This window comes from Lutra lutra, chromosome 10, assembly GCF_902655055.1.
Source record: "Lutra lutra chromosome 10, mLutLut1.2, whole genome shotgun sequence".
Taxonomy (NCBI): Eukaryota; Metazoa; Chordata; class Mammalia; order Carnivora; family Mustelidae; genus Lutra; species Lutra lutra.
This window is the reverse complement of record NC_062287.1, coordinates 57,336,339-57,352,114: the sequence shown is the minus strand read 5'-3', so window position 1 is coordinate 57,352,114 and position 15,776 is coordinate 57,336,339. Positions and strand designations below refer to the sequence as shown.

Here is a 15,776-nt window from a genome sequence, read left to right as displayed (position 1 = left end):
CTCCCAAGCTCTGGCCTCACTGGACCGGTGTGTGGTCCCCAGGCTGGGCTGTGCAGAGGCCAGGCTGCGGTGGGAACTGCCGGGTCTGCCTGCAGGGAGGACTGGGCAGGGGCAGATGCAGTCCCACTACAAAGCTCAGCCTGTCAGTGAGAGGTGGGGAGCAGGGGGCGGGGGGGGGGGGGGGGGCGGGGAAACATGACACTCTCAGCGGGGGCTAGAAGCCTCGGGGTAGGGTGAGGGCAGAGGGGGCAACTGAGGCACAGGTGTGAGACCCGAGGCCCTGCTCCTAAACATGCATGGGGGGCCAAAGGAAGCTATTTCCAGGCAAGAGGAAAAGGAAGTGGCCATCCCCGACAGCAGGCCCCCAGCAAGCTCAGGTGGCCTGGGCTCCGAGTGAGGAGGGTGGGGAGTCGATGGGCACCATGGGCCACAGCACGTTTCCTGCCACAGGGTGGGGTCAGGGTGCACCTGTGACCATCTGAATTTACTAGCTAGGTATTTATCTAAGTAGACTCTACAGCTACTTCTTAGGATGGAGCTAAAGTAGATATATGCTTCAAAAGTATTTTTTTTGAAGATTTTATTAATTTATCTGAGAGAGAGAAAGAGCGCATAAGCAGGTGGAAGGGCAGAGTGAGAGGGAGAAGCAGACTCCCTGCTGAGCAGGTAGCCCAGCTCGGGGCTCAATCCCAGGACCCTGGAATCATGACCTGAGCTGAAGGCAGACACTTAACGACTGAACCACCCAGGCGCCCCTTCAAAGCATTTTAAAAATAAACTTCAGGTAATTAGTACCTCAGAAAGAATTGGCAAAGAATGGCAGTGCTACTCAAATGACAATTTTTTTTTTTAAATAAAAGACAACCTAACCTAAATAGTCATTATACACCAGGTATCTAAGCAGTTTTTATTAACTTCCTGAATCCTCACAGCAACCCTATGAGGTACACAGCTCATAGTATAAGATGAAGAAACTGAGGCACAGATAAGTTAAGTAATTTGCCCAAAGTCACACAGCTAGGAAGGGGCAGCTTGAATATAGTCTTAGATCTGCTCTAATACAGTAACCAGCTGGAGCCCCACAAGGCCACGAGCCCTGAAGACATCACCACATAAAGAGGTGTGCTGTATAATGTACACACTGGAATTTGAAGATTTAGTACAAAAACCAAGAAGAAAAAACATCTCTATTGTTTCTATTTATTATATGATGAAAGTATACTATTTAGGATATTTAGATTAAATACATTAAAATTAATTTCAAAAAATTTTAAATTGCTCTTGTGGCTCACAATGCATTTCTCCTGGACGGTCTAACTCTGGATTCTTTTTTTTTTTTTTTTAAGATTTATTTATTTATTTGAGAGAGAGAGAGAGCGAGTACAAGCAGGAGAGACAGAGGGAGAGGGAGAGAATCTGGAGCAGACTTGGTGCCGAAACCAAGGGTCAAACGCTCACCAGACGATGCCACCAGATGCTCCCAACTCTGCATTCTTGGCCACTCTGCTTCCTGCCTCTCTAAAGTGATCATGAACACCAAGAGAGCGCCTGTTCCACCTTGGGTCCCATTCTAAAGACTCAACGTGGACGACTGATGTCCCCAACCATGCTACTGGAATGACCAGAGCTGGGAAACAGGAAACCACTTCCAACCCTGAGAATGGGTCAGACTCCTCCGGGGCCTCCCTCAAGTTCCTATTCCTGTACTAAAGACTTCAGACCGAGGTCAGACTCAGGGACCCACCCTGACACCCCTCTACGACACCTCATTCAAGGTTCTAGAAGCACAAACCCGACCTCAGAGACCTGGACTGGCTCTCCAGGAAGCTCAGGCTAGAGGGAGTCAGACACCATCCAGCCAATGAAAATAGCCCAAAGGGCCCTCACCAGGCTGAGGGTCAGGGAAGGCATCCTGGAGGAGGAAGCTCCTTGAAAAGAGAAGTTTGGAGCAGTGCCCAGCTGGGCCCTACTAGAGTCTGAGGCCAAGAAGGAATTGGCAATACTAAACCCCTTTATTTAAAATTTTGGTATCTTACCTTAGATTTTTCTCATTTATTTTGATTTAAAAAAAAAACACAACTTAAAAATATTATCTTGAATACTGAGCTTTTTGGCCATCCCCGCCCCTTACACTTGGTGCCCAGGGCAAGTGGCACACTCACTGTACCCTAATCCTGGCCCTGGTTTGGAGGTGTATGCCCTCCAGCTACTGTGTGACACATCCCTGAGTCTCCACCTCCAGGGGAGCAGGGACCTGGCAGAGGGGAGTGTAGTCCTATTGTGACAGCAAGGCCACAAAATGGGGGGTTCCCCTCCTCCTCTACCCCAAGGGCCCAGCTCAAGCCTCAACACCCCACCACTCCACTCTGCCCCGCTTCTCCAGTCTCCCTCCAGCTCCCCTCTGCTGTGCCAATTAAGATCCCACTCCAGCTCAAAACCGCTAAGTCCAGCCCCTCGTCATAGTCATTTGACCTGCTCCAGCAGCGACATTTACAAATGAAGAAACAGCACCCGCAGAGAGGAAGTGACTTGACGTAACCCAAGCCCTAACCCAAGCCCCAGCCAGGCCGGGCTGGCCCAAGACTCCCTCCATGTTGCTTTTTGTACCAGGCAGCAGCTGAGCATAGGGGACCCCCAAAAATGTCTGCTGACAATGAGTAAATGAGCCACAGCCCCTCAACTTCAGGTGCTGACTCCAGACTGCCTTCTCCAGCAAGTCCTCCCTCACCACCCGCCTTGGGCTCCTAAACCTGGGAAGCTGAGCCCTGCAGCCGGCCGCTGCTCCTGATCTGCCTCTAGTTGTTCCATTCCTGGAGATCCACCTCCACCTAACCCCCACCTGGCCTGGGGTATCCTGAGGGTCTGCACCCCTTCTGATTCCCTTTGTTCTCCACAATGGAGTCCAGGGCCTGGCTGGCCCAGAGGCATTCAGTCCAGAGGTAGTCATCCAGAATCATTAATCCTTGCCAGCCGGTCCTTCTTTTAGTCTGACCTGAGTCTTTCTTGCTGGCGGCCAACCTTTCACCTTCTGTCCTCTGACGACCATTTCGACCCCCATCACAGTTTAAATCTCATTGCCCCTTCTCTGTTCCAGCCCAGCATCCCTTGCGCCATACCTACCCGTCCAGCAGGAAGGCAGCCCAGGGGGCAGGCACACTCCCACTTCCTCCGTTTCCTAAGTGCCTACTGCATGCCCAGCCCTTGCCAAATCTCCACCCTTATCTCACTTGTCCTCAGAACAACCCCAAGGCCTGAGATCCTTGCCCCATCTCAGGGAAGCTGTGTGGGGTGGAAATTTGCCCAGGTCACTTGCTGGAGTCAACAGGACCTTCCGAGAACGTGACCTCCTCTGTCTAGTCCAGCTGGAGAGGCTTCCAGAGGGACTCCTGGGCTGGGCTTTGAAGAAGTAGGAGGTTGCGTTTCCGGCCCAAGGGAACCGAGTGTGCAAGGCTAAGGGATAGGAAAGGACCTGGCAGTCAGAGACAGGGTGATTTCAGTGGGGCAGGGACGGGGGAGGTGAGAGGATGGTAGTGACACCCCGACAGGTCTGGGGACTCCCACAGGGGTGGGAGCCTCCTTTGCATTCTGATATGCATGGTGAGTTAGGCCTGAGTCAGGGCAGCCTTGAAGGTCCCAACTCCTTCCACATTGGGCTCTGAGGTCCCCTCAGCCCAGACCCTGCCCCCGCCCCCCCTTCCCAGGATGGCATCTTCAGGCTGCCTCTGCACAGAGCTACACTCTGGGTTCAAGGGAAGGCCCAGTGATGGGGGGGGGGGGGGGTAGAGAGGCAGAGGAAGGCAGGCCCAGGCTCCACACTCCCTCTGTCCTTCCCTGCGCATCCTCCCCTCCCCCTCCCCCTGCTGCCCCAGGCAGGCCAGTCAGGGACCCTAGCATCCAGACCTCAGGAAACCCCTCAGAATGTCCCACACAGGAACCAAGAACAGTACTCATGCAGCCTCGGCCAGGTCTACAAACCACAACCTAGCCGTACCACAACTTACACCTCACACAGCCCTGAAGGACACACACCTCGCACACCACTCGGCAGCCGCACAGATGATCTGCCCCTCCACTGCACACACATCCTTCAGCCCCCACACTCCCTACCAACCACCCGACTACATACAACTGCCCTCCTGCCCCACGATGCCCGGTATCCCCCAACCGCTCCCTTCTGCTCAGTCACCAGGTGATACCTGTGGGCAGGGCCGCATCGCATCTGCCACCCTCCTGGGACTCTGCTAACCAGGCAGCTAACCAGGCCAGGGGCCTTGGAGACACTTCCCTCAGATATGAGGAACTAGGTGGGGGCGGGGTTCCCGGTGCAGAGGGTGCAGAAGTGGCCCCCGCCTGCGGCCGCAGCTATTTCCCTCCAGCCCTGCGAAGCAAGGCAGCAGGTGTGGCCCTCAGCCAGGCAGCTGACTGATCCCTGGGCCAAGAAGCCCACTTCCTATCTCTCAGGGATGGAGGGCCACTGCATAATGCACCCAAAGAGTTATACTGGAATCACCCGCCTCGCCGCCGCTCCGAATCTCTGCCTGTCACTTGCCCAGGCACCAGGCTTCTTACCCTATCCCATCCATGGTGTGAGCCGCGTCTGGGGTCCTCTGGGGTCTCAGGAGTGACTGAGGCAGATGAGGAGCAACACTCAGGACAGTGAGGACTGGGTCGGGGCCCCAGCGTCTGGGTGCATGAAGAGTGGCCTCACCGGTGAGTCCCTGGGGCTCCAGGTCAAAGCCCGTTCCACCCCAGGAGGCAAGGCAAGTCTGGGCTCCAGTCCTGGCTCTGTCACTTCTGGCCTGAAGTGCTGGGCGAGTCTTGTCACTTTATGAACCTCAGTTTCCCCCTCCATAAAGCAGAGCTGTCATCCAGATGACTATGACACGTCACCATATATGTACCAGAGACCACACTCATTTGTCATCCACTCCCTCCTCTGCTGCAAAGACAGACACTTCCTGTTCCTTAGGCCCAAGGACTTGGCTGTTCCTGACCAGCGGAGCCCTTGGTGTTGGCCTTGTTGCCAGGCTCTAGTCTGGACCCTGCAGCACCCTGGAGCTCTCCGTTACCCTCGCTCCCGGTGACTCTCACACCCTGCCTCCAGCCACATCCCCCTGCAGGGCTCTAGACTGGATATCCCACTGCCCCCTGGACTTCTGTCTGTGTGGCCCCGGGCACTGCACATGCCCACCCACCATGCACTCTCCAGGGAAAGCAAGGCTACCCTCCGACCTAGGTGGGGCCTTTGAGCAAATCAGAAAAAAATGCCTCTTCCTTCAGGAGCCCCACAGCAGGACCTGCAGCTCAGCAAAGAGGACAGGCTAGGTTTCAGTACCCCTCTCCCAGCTCTCACCTCACCCCTCCCAACCAGATACCCTGGGACAGGGCACAACAGGCACATTGCACACAGTGGATCTGGTGAGAGGCAGGACATTTAAACAGCCTCCTTGGGGCAGCTGGCTCAGCATCACCCCAAAAAATATAAAACCAGTTTTATTCGTGCCTGTGGTGCATTAAAGACTAGGGGACAGCAGACATCGCTGAGCTCAATTTCAGGCTTAGCCTTAACTCCCGCCCCAATCTTGAAAGACTATCACTTTTAAAACCTTCATGTCTGTACTGTTTAAAGTTTTCATAGTTGTGTATCGCTTTTATAATTAGAAGGCAAAAAAGATAAAAGTATCTTAAGTCTGTTAGAATTGAGTTTGTCCCAACTTGTTCTTCAAAACCATTATTAAAAAGTACCTTCATGAGTTTAAATGTAACATGAGTAGACGACTAAGAAAACAGTTACAAACGAAGCTGATTTCCTGGGCCATCTGTACTGGAGAATGAAAAACTGAGACCCCCAAACTCACGTCCTCCCTCCACCATGACCTTATCCTCCGGAAAGTCTAAGACACCACCTAGCAGATAAGATCCCCCTTACCAGGACGTGAGGGCCAGTGGCAGAGTGCAGCCCAAGGACTTTCAAATGGGAAATGGACTGAGGGCCATTAGTAAACATGAGACTTCAGAGTCCCGTGGTTTGTCCTCTAGACAGCACCTGACCCCATCCTAGCCCTGTCACCCATATTCCCCCAAACCTCATCAAGGGGCCCCCTCATGCCCAAGCCCCACCCCGGAGAGGGTCAGCTGGGAAGGAAGGTATGGAATCAAGTGTGATTATCTGGAGTGACTCACTTGCAAATTAACGAAACTGAAAGTTAAATGATTTGAGGTTTAGGCCTTGGCAAAAAGTCTGTGACATTCGAATCCCCCTTGGCCGACCATGTACTCTCACCCCCAAACAGATCGGTCAGGACCATTCTGGGCCACTCCCTCCCATTTCCCCTAGGCCTCCTCATTACCTAGTTTTGACACATACCTCCCTCTCCATCCCCACTGCGCCCATCCTCCCCAGGCCTCTCCTGCAGGCCTGTATCTCTGGGCCCTCCTCCCTGCTTCCAGCCCTTGCACCACCTTCAGCCAACACACCCCTGCAGCCTACCCTGTAACCTGCCCCCACCCCCTAAGGCAGAGCTCCTCACCTAACCCCGACTCCACAGCCCTGACCCACACCCACCTTCCCCATGCCCCAGCCCTTCACTGTTCAGGCGCAGCACGTGACACCTGGGACACTCCCAGCAGGAGCACACAGGGCTCGGTCTGGTTCCCTGACCTCAGGCATAGATCATCTCGTCCTCAGCTGGGGACTTCCCAGGCAGGGCTGGGCCAGAGGTGCCACAGGGTGACTCCAGCAAGATCCTCCTGTGTCCACTGCTCCCTATGGCAGGAGGTGGTGGGGACAGCGGGGCCTCTTAACACTATAAATGAGGCAGAAACAGAAAGAAACAGGGCTGACCACATAGTGGGTGGGAGTACATGGGGCTGGCAATGGGCTTCCAGGCAGCCGGAGTGGACAGAACCAGTCACACGATGGGACCCTCAGAAGGGTTGAGGGCTAGTTTTGGCCCTGGTCTGGGAGAGGGACAGAAAGCCACCTGACTCCATCCTCTCTGAGCTGCCCCCAAACCTGATGTGCCTACCTACCCGGGAGGAGATACTTGGCTCACCTGCACCCTAGAACTAGCAGCCTAGGAGGGCAGGGACCTGAGCCTCCCTCTCCCTAGGTGGCCCCTGGAATGGAGAAGCCCGAAGATAAGCAGACCACTTGCTGCTAACACCCAAAAGGGGGAAGCTACCTGTGTTGATGGGGTAGAGGTGATTAACTCTTTTTTTTTTTTTAAGATTTTATTTATTTATTTGACAGACAGAGATTACAAGTAGGCAGAGAGGCAGGCAGAGAGAGGAGGAAGCAGGCTCCCTGCTGAGCAGAGAGCCCGATGTGGGGCTTGATCCCAGGACTCTGAGATCATGACCTGAGCCAAAGGCAGAGGTTTTAACCCACTGAGCCACCCAGGCGCCCCGGGGTAGAGGTGATTAGACTGGCAGGGTGGGCGCTGGCAAGGAGACAGAGACCGGGTACCAGCCACACAGTCTCTGGCCTCCAGTGTGATGTGTGACCTCAGCCTTCCCAGCTACAGAGTCAGACAGAAGATGGGAAGACTCCATGACTCGGCCTCCCCTCTCCAACTCACGGAGAACATTCTCACCCACTTACCCTGGCCTGGCCATCCCTGCCTAAAATAACAAAGGTGGTGATTATGGAAGGTTCTCCATCTGCCAGGCACTGTGCTAAACACAGTGTGGGGACTGCTTTATATCACCCTCATGACAATCTAGAAAGTGAGTGGTTTTAGCCCACCTTATGGATGAGAAAGAAACTAAGCCTCAGAAAGGTTAAGTACCCTGCCTAAAATAACACAGGAGCCAGCATCTGAGCCAGCATCTGGGCCCCTCTTTCTATTCCATCTCCTCGGAGGGGACAGTGCAGAGACAGGCAGAGAGCAGGGAGGACAAAGGAGGTCGGGTGGGCAAGAGAGAGGGAGCATGAGCACAGGCTGAGAAGGGCCTTGAAGGCCAATGCTAAGACATCTGCCCTTACTGTCCAGACAGCAGGGCACTTCCAGGATGGATCACAGGGTGGGGGGCTGGCAGGTGCACAGGAGTGCCGGCTGATAGGAGACTGGGAATTCATAAAATTTCTGAGTCTCTGTTTCACCATCTGCACAATAGGGATTATGAGAGCTCTACCATGCACACTTGTGAGAAATAAATGCACACCTTCAAAACACAGCCCAAATCTGACCAGCTCTCACTCCCCAGTGACTTTCCACCTCCCTCAGTAAACACCACAGCCACACAGGTCTACAGGCTGTGTGTAGTCCATCCCCACTGCCTCTGTCTCCTCGCTGTTATTCCAACCCACTCTGTGTGTGCTAACCTCAGAGCTGGGCCCTGGAGCTCCTCTGCCTGGAATGCTCACCCAGACATCTGATGACTCACTCCCAAGCTCTTCCAGGCACTTTCTCAAATACGAGGCCTTCCTTCCCTGAACGCTCTGCCTAAAAATGTGCCCCCTGAGTCCCTGACCCTGTGTCATCTTTCAGCTTTATCACTGGGGGGTTACAGACCTGGATGCCTGTACCACTGCTGGGGCACTGGACTACTGCATTACACATTTATTTGTTCATTGTCCGTCTCCTTAACCAGAGGACAGGGGCGCTGTCTCTTTCACAGCCCTATCCCCAGTGGCTAGAAGTGTCTGGTCCCTGGAGGGATGGAGGAATGGACGTCCACAAAGGCCTGGCTCACCTCAGTCAGGAGCCTGGGACAGGGGCCTGCGACCTGGGTAAGGAGAGGGATGGTTGGGTGAGGTGGGTGTCAAGGTTCACAGTGGAGTTCTAGGAGTCAAAGATTCAACTCTGAGGTTCCTTGGCCCCCTCTGTGGTTGGGCTTCCCCCTTCTCTCCACCTGAAGCTGCCCCAGCCACTTCCTGCTGTGCTGGCCTGATAAACATTGCTCAGGGAGCCCTCACCCGCAGAGAGGAAGTGCTGACTCTCAGACAATACCCCCCAACACTGCTGACCACCGGGCAACTGTTCCCCAGAGCAGGTCAGAACCTCCTCGGACTTCCAGGAGTCTCTGAGGCCAGCCCCACCCCCTCTGCCCTGTCTACCCCTTCCATGACTTTCTGTGTCATCTGGTGGGGTTCAAAAGGCCTCCACCCCTGGCTCCTGCCACTTACTCCTCTCCCACCTCGTTCCCTCCACTCGCACTGCCTGACACTTGACCTCCAGGTCTTTGCTATATTATACCGTTCCTTCTGCCTAGAACATCACTCTACCTTGCTCTTCAAGGCAGAGCTTCAAGTTCACTTGAAGTTCAAGTGTCAACTTCAAGAGTCACCTACTCCAGGAAGCAGTCTCTGACTCCCGTGGCCACAGCCCTGATCATGCAGGGATGTCATTATCTGTGACTGTCTCACCACAGACTTGGCTGGGCGCTCCTTGAAAGCAGGACCAGAGTCTGATTCCCCTGCATCCAGCCTGAGGCTGGCAGGCAGGCAGTGAGTATCTGCTGAATGAATGAACATCTCCTAGTTTTGTACTTGGAAATTAGTTCCCAGGCAAGTGATGACTTGCCTGAGGTCATACTGCAATCAGTGGCCACAGTGTGGCTCGAACCTGGCCTCCAGCCTCCTCCATCAGGCACCTCCGTTTCCCTAGTGCCCACCAGGTATAGCTGTAGTCTCCTGCCTGCCAAACCGCAGGCCTGCCTTCCCCTGGCGCTCCACACCCACCAACCATCCACTCCTCAGGCACGGGGGGACCACCTTACCCAGCCCTCCCCTCCTTCAGAGAGGAAAGTGAACCCCAAAGAGGTGCAAGAAACTAAACTAACCAGGGCCCCAGGACAAGTCAGGGCCAGGCCCCAGGTGCCCCAGACTGGACCCCCTTCCACTAGCCTGTTCCTTGGAAGAAGTGAGAGGGTCCGATCCCTCAGGGAACCTCAGAGATACCGCAGCAATGCCCCGACTACCGGGCTAGGCAGGCCCCTCACTGAGAAATGTGGGTTCTGGGTTTTCAGGTCACTGGCGGTAGAGGCAAATGAGTGTCCTGGTTCATGTCCTGAAACAGAAACTGGAACAGAACTGCGAACAGCTAGATGCTCCCTGGGCTCAGCATGCCCATCTTCAGAGCTGAGGAGACAGAAGGGGGAGGAAGAGCCCCAGTCTGAGGGGAGAGGTAGGCCTTTAACTGGGGCTCTGGCACCCAAAGCTGTCCTACTGTCATCTGGCAAAGCCTCATCCCCAGCCCTGCTCTCCGGGGTCCCTTTTCCCCCACCAGACTACAGTTGGTTTTGGGAACAAACTCTGGCATTTTGGCTGCAGATCCCCAGTGGGCTGCCTGGGGATCCACTCAGATGGATAAAAGCCTTCTCCAGCTCGCACATCTAGGAGGGCAATGCCCAGCACCTCCTACCCCAGTCCACCAGGATGCTGAACGCTGACCACACCTGCACAAAGGCGCAATCACCAGGTCCTCTGAGGATGCGTCTGGGCCCCATGGCACACCGGGCACCTGCATGGTGCCTGCACAGAGGCATGCGTGGCAGGAAGGAGATGGGAAGCACAAACCAGGAAGGAACACACCAGCCAAGAAGTTTCCAAGGAGGAAGGCACTTCTCTCAGAAGAGGGAACAGGCCTCCTCCCCAAAAGGTGGCTCCCGTTCTCATGCCCACGGCCTGTGAGGGCAACTGCTATGCCCACAGGCTCAGAGGGGGCACCAGCAGGACCAGGTGCAGGTGGCAGCACCGCAAAATATTCAAAGGCCCTGAGCCAAAGGCCCAGCCTCCCTGCCCCCCAAGGAGGGGCAGTGCCTCCTTGAGGGATCCCAGGCTTAGGTCTCCATCCACCAGTCTGTCTCGGCCCTTGAGCTTGGCTCTGACCCTCCAAGACGGGTCCTGGGCCTGCTGAGCTACATTCCATGTTGGTCCTAGGAGGACCTGGCTCACCCATCAGCATGACCCAGACCTTGCTCTCAGACCCAGCCAGCCATCAGCCCTCCCTGGACCCTCCCTCAACCCCATCCTGGTATGCAGCAGGACAGCCCCACTGCCAGAAAATGAAGAGGTTGCCTGGCCTCTGCCTGTTCCCACCCCATTCCCCACCAAGATGGCTATCTCTTCTGCTACCGCCTAGTCTCCCTTCCAGGGTCTGGTTCTCAGATTTTCTTTTTCTTTCTTTCTTTCTAAGATTTTATTTATTTATTTGACAGAGAGAGAGAGGCACAGTGAGAAAGGGAACACAAACAGGGGGAGTGGGAGAGGGAGAAGCAGGCTTCCCGCTGAGCGGGGAGCCCAATGCAGGTCTCGATCCCAGGACCCTGAGATCATGACCTGAGCTGAAGGCAGATGCTTAACAACTGAGCCAGCCAGGCGCCACATGGTTCTCAGATTTATTGAAAGGCGAGAGCTGGGTGCTCTTGCTGGGGATGGTGGGTGTGGAGAGCACACAGAGCCTGGAGGCCGGTTGCACCACTGAACCCCAGAAGTAACCCTGAGAAGCTCCAGGCCTTGTCTGTCTGGCACCAGCCAGCCAAGGTGGGGCACAGGACTCGGTCTCACTCAGAGGCCACCCAGTGCCATTCAAGGCTTTCCAGGCTCTTGGAACCCAGAATTTTGGAAATTCAGAAGCCAGGAAACACCAGCACATAAAACCCTGGAATCCTTGAATCCCCAATGCCTAGGATCTGTGACTCAGAATCCTCCAATCGTAGCTGCTCTGTGTGGGGAGAGGATGGATGGGAAGAGAGAGGAATGGAGAAGGCCCCCTACCCCACCTTACCTGCTCTGTTTGATTCGTTCCTGTCCTGATCTGTCCACACCTAGGGACTGGTGTGGAAGCTGTTGCTTCCTGGTCTCTTTGTGAAGATCAGGGGGAGCTGAGTTCAGGGCCCCGGCCTGGCATTATGGTGGAAAGGAGGGGAGGGGAGAAGAGAAGGCCAGGAGCAAGGCAGTGCCCTCTGGGGCAGTAGGGAAGGAAGCAAAGGAGACCCAGGCATTTGGGGTAGCAAGATGAAGTGGGCAGCTCCCCCATCCTGGGGGCTGTCCCACTCCACTACTGGCCCAGCCAGAAGGAAGCAGCGCCAGGCCAGACTTCCCCACGTGCAACTTCTAGGTCTTTCCCCTGGGAATGGAGACAGAGGAGTGGCCATGAGAGGTCCCAGTGCTCCTCTCTCTCCCCCTTGCCCTCACAACAATGAAGATAATAAGGAGGAGGATTTTGCCACATTCCTCCCTGCTGTGGTCAGGGGACGGTGGCCTCTCTGACGCCTGAGTCCTCCTCTGGACCCCTCTGGCACTAAGCACACTCTTGACCACAGCTGGTCCCTGCTTCTTGGCCTCATGGCTCTGATACCATGTTCCCCAGGTTTGTTCACTCGGCCACTGACATCTGGCTGTTCCAATTCCCAGGCACCGTAACAGAACTAGGTTTGGTCAAGGAGAAAGACCTGGGCCCTGTGACAAGGCACGCAGGCCGCATCTGAGGCAGGTCAGGGCTTCAGAGGCCCAGGATGCCCTGACCGGGCCCCAGGCATGCAGGCCTCAGAACTTCTGCCCGGGTATCCCTTCCAGCTCTCCCTTTCCTGGGCTGAGAGACCACAAGCAAGTACCTTAGCTTCCACTGACCTCAACCTCCTCATCAGCAAAACAGGGCCTGGGAGAGCTGTCATATTCAACAAAGCCCAGAGAGGACAGGACAGAACAGGGGGAGCAAGCAGACCTCCAAGAGGTGCTTGTCTGAGGGCCGGGACCCTGGGGGGCTCAGAAATTGATAGCAGTTGGCCCCGTCTACAAGCAGGATGCCTGGGCAGGCCTGCCATCCCCACAGTGGGCTGCCAGCAATGTTACATGACCATGTGGCCCTCCACACCCTGCCTGCCACCCAGATCAGCAGTTCCCAGAGTAGAGCAGGGTTTGGATCTCCTCCCATTACGGTGTCTCCCAGCGCTCAGAGTTCTCACCACGGAGGGGGAGACATTCAGACTCCCGGCTCCTCCCTGTAATGGGTGATTGTAGGCAAATCACTTCACCTCTCTGGGCCTGTCTCCTCATCTGTAAAATGGGAATGGTACCTACCCCAAGAGACTTGCTGAGGATTAAATCAGTCAAAAAAAAAAAAAAAATGCTTCCACAGTGCCACTATTATTACTACCATTCAATAATAATGCTGTTACTGAACTGGTCACTTAAGCCCACATCCCCTCCCAGCCACTCGGATTGCCCTAACAGTCTGGAGCAGATGTCCTGAGTACAGGACAGATCTTTTCCCTTCTCAACTATGTTCCAAAGGCTGAGACAGAGGAAAAACTCCACTGTTCCCCCAGCCCCTGGTCATCCCTGACACCTGAGGTCATTGGCCTCCTTGGGCTGTCCTCCCCGGGGCCCTCATCAGAATGTACAGGTCTGGGGGCCTGATGGGGGCGGGGGTTGAGGGGACAAGATGTCCTCTCTGATCAGGGCTGGGGGGCCTGGTGTTGAGTTAGAGGCAGGGCCTGAGCTCCATGGGCAATGTACTTGTAGGGGACCTCTGAGGGTCCCTCGTGCCTTCCTGCTGTTCAGATCCTTGGAGCAGCCCCATTAGCACAAAACCCCTTCCTGAAATATGAAACACCCCTCTGTGCAGGACTACAAAGGGGGCCAAGGCCAGCCAGACTAAGACCAGAGGAGGGGGTGAGAGGGCCCACCCAAGGGACTGGTTTCTACTCCTCAGGGAAGGCGGGGTCTGTTCAGCTGGGGTCACACTCTGCTCAAGGCCGCCTTGGCCACCACCCAAGAGAAAGCCCCTCACTGAGCAGATCCTAGACTGAGCTCAAGGGGTAAGGTCAAGCTGGGGGAGGGGAAATCAGGCCAAACCAGGCAAAGGAAACTCCTGCCTGACCCTGCCTCTACCACTCAGTGGCTGTCTGGGGAGGACGAAAGTGGTTAGCATACATAATAGTGCCTTCAGTGCTATGTGCCTCTTTACTGACATCTTTCTCACAGATGTGATTCCTCAGCTTTCTGAAGCTGCCCCCCCCCCATATTACTGGGCAGTGATCCCCGTCTCATGGAATGGTATGAAGTTAAATCAAGTGCAAATGTACAGCATCAGGAACATGATAGGTGCTCAAATCAAACAGAACTCCCTCCCTTTCCCTCTTCTTTCCCCAAGAGGGCCCAGACTAGGGGTCGGATCTGTCCTGACCCTCACCCACCAGGGCTCACTGTCTGATCCTGGTCTGATCTCTGGTCCTTGGCCTCAGTCTCCCCATCTATGAAAAAAAGCTTCTGGGCCAAGTAGTATCTGAGTGTCCATGACCCTATCTATTCCAGTCTCCTTCCCACCTCCATTCCCTCCTTCCTTCTCCATTTCCAACTCATGTCCTACTGCATCCCTCCTCCTGCAACAGAACCTTTGGAAGCCTAAAGTTGGGTGGAGGAGACAGCTGGTGAGCAGCAGGTATGAGCCCTCAAGCAACCCAAGGCCCACCCCAGGCTCCCAAGGGTTAAGATCCAGAGTGAAGGGCGGGAGGGAGGGGTGCATGGCAGGGTCAGCGCTGGACAGGCGGGCCTAGAGCCCAGGGCCAGCCTCCCCTTCCCCCACCCTGGGAACAGAGGCTACTTGTTTGGGCATCAGCTGGCTGGCTTTGAGCTTGGCTAAAGGAAGAGTGGGGTGGGGAGGGGAGAGGGCCCCAGAGAATAGAGGGGACTCCCTTCTCTTTAGCCGATGCCCTAGTCTTAGTACTAGGCTAGTCCACCACCAGCCCCTAGGACTCTCAGAAGCCCCTTACCTCTCTGAACTGACTCCTTCCCTCCAGTTTGTCTCTTTCCTTCATTCAAACTAATTTCAGAGAACAAGATTTACTCTCAGGCCCAATTCTTGCCCCAGCGGTCTCTCTGTAGAGCATGAGACCAGGGCTTATCACCCCATCCTGCAGATGGGGAAATGGGGGCTCTAAGAAGTTTGGGAATTGAAGAGCCACATAATGTTTGATTGCTGTGCAGGGACTACCCCAAGCCCCAATCATCCCCAGGGCTCTGCAGGCCCTTCCACACAGAGCTCCAAGGAGACCCTTCCCAAGCTGTGACACTAGGAAGGATTGAAAGGTGAGGAAGGAAGAGGCAATAAGCAACCCACCTGTGAAGTCCCAAAGGACACAGATTTTTGGATGGGGAGAAAATTCTGGAGAGGGAGGGTGGGGAAGACAAACAACCTGCACAAAGGACCGAGGTTTCAGGTACAGAAAAGCATGACTGGAGCCTAAGAGGTGGTGGGGGTGCAGCTGGGCTGATGAAGCCTGGGGGCAGTCTGGGCCCCAGGTGACCTCTGCCCACTTCCACCTCACTAGCTGTCAGGACTGTGCCTGGAATGACCGCCTTGTGCCCGACTCTTGGGAGGAAGTGGTGAATGAGAAGGCAAGGTCCCCCAGGCCAGGGTCTAGGCAATCCCCAACCAGCCATGGGACACATGGGGATGAGTTCTCGCTGCATCCTGCCCCAGCTACCCCTTCCAGCCATACCCATCTCCTTTCCATTCCACAAATAGACCACGAAAGTTCCTGCCTTTGCACAAACTGTGCTCTCCTCTGGGGGGTCCTTATCCTTGTTAATTGCCACTTCACTGCCAAGGCCTATTCCAGTCATCTCCTCCTCCCTGGGCCTCCAAAAGTCCCAGTCCCTGATTCTATCTCGGTACCTGTCTGCACTTGTCTTCCAGATTCTGCTGGGATCTTTCTACCCTATAATGAGCTTGCTGGGAGGTCTTCCCCTAACCTGGGCACTCTCCGCTCTCCAAAGACAGATATCCTGGGTGCCTCAGTTTGGACCTTGGTGCTCAGTACAGTTA

At 55.1% G+C, this 15,776-nt stretch overlaps 1 protein-coding gene across 5 annotated transcripts in view; it reads right to left on the bottom strand.

Annotated features, from left to right (window-relative positions):
- Nucleotides 1–15,776, bottom strand: part of ARAP1 (ArfGAP with RhoGAP domain, ankyrin repeat and PH domain 1) — a 61,033-nt gene that overhangs the window by 44,277 nt on the left and 980 nt on the right. The window contains exon 1 of one of the 5 annotated variants that reach the window (XM_047690856.1): nucleotides 4,197–4,247. The exons of the other annotated variants lie outside the window; for them this stretch is intronic. The gene's annotated coding sequence lies outside the window, so the exon portion shown is untranslated. Of the gene's footprint in view, nucleotides 1–4,196; nucleotides 4,248–15,776 lie in introns of those variants that run through there. 5 annotated transcript variants of the gene reach the window in all.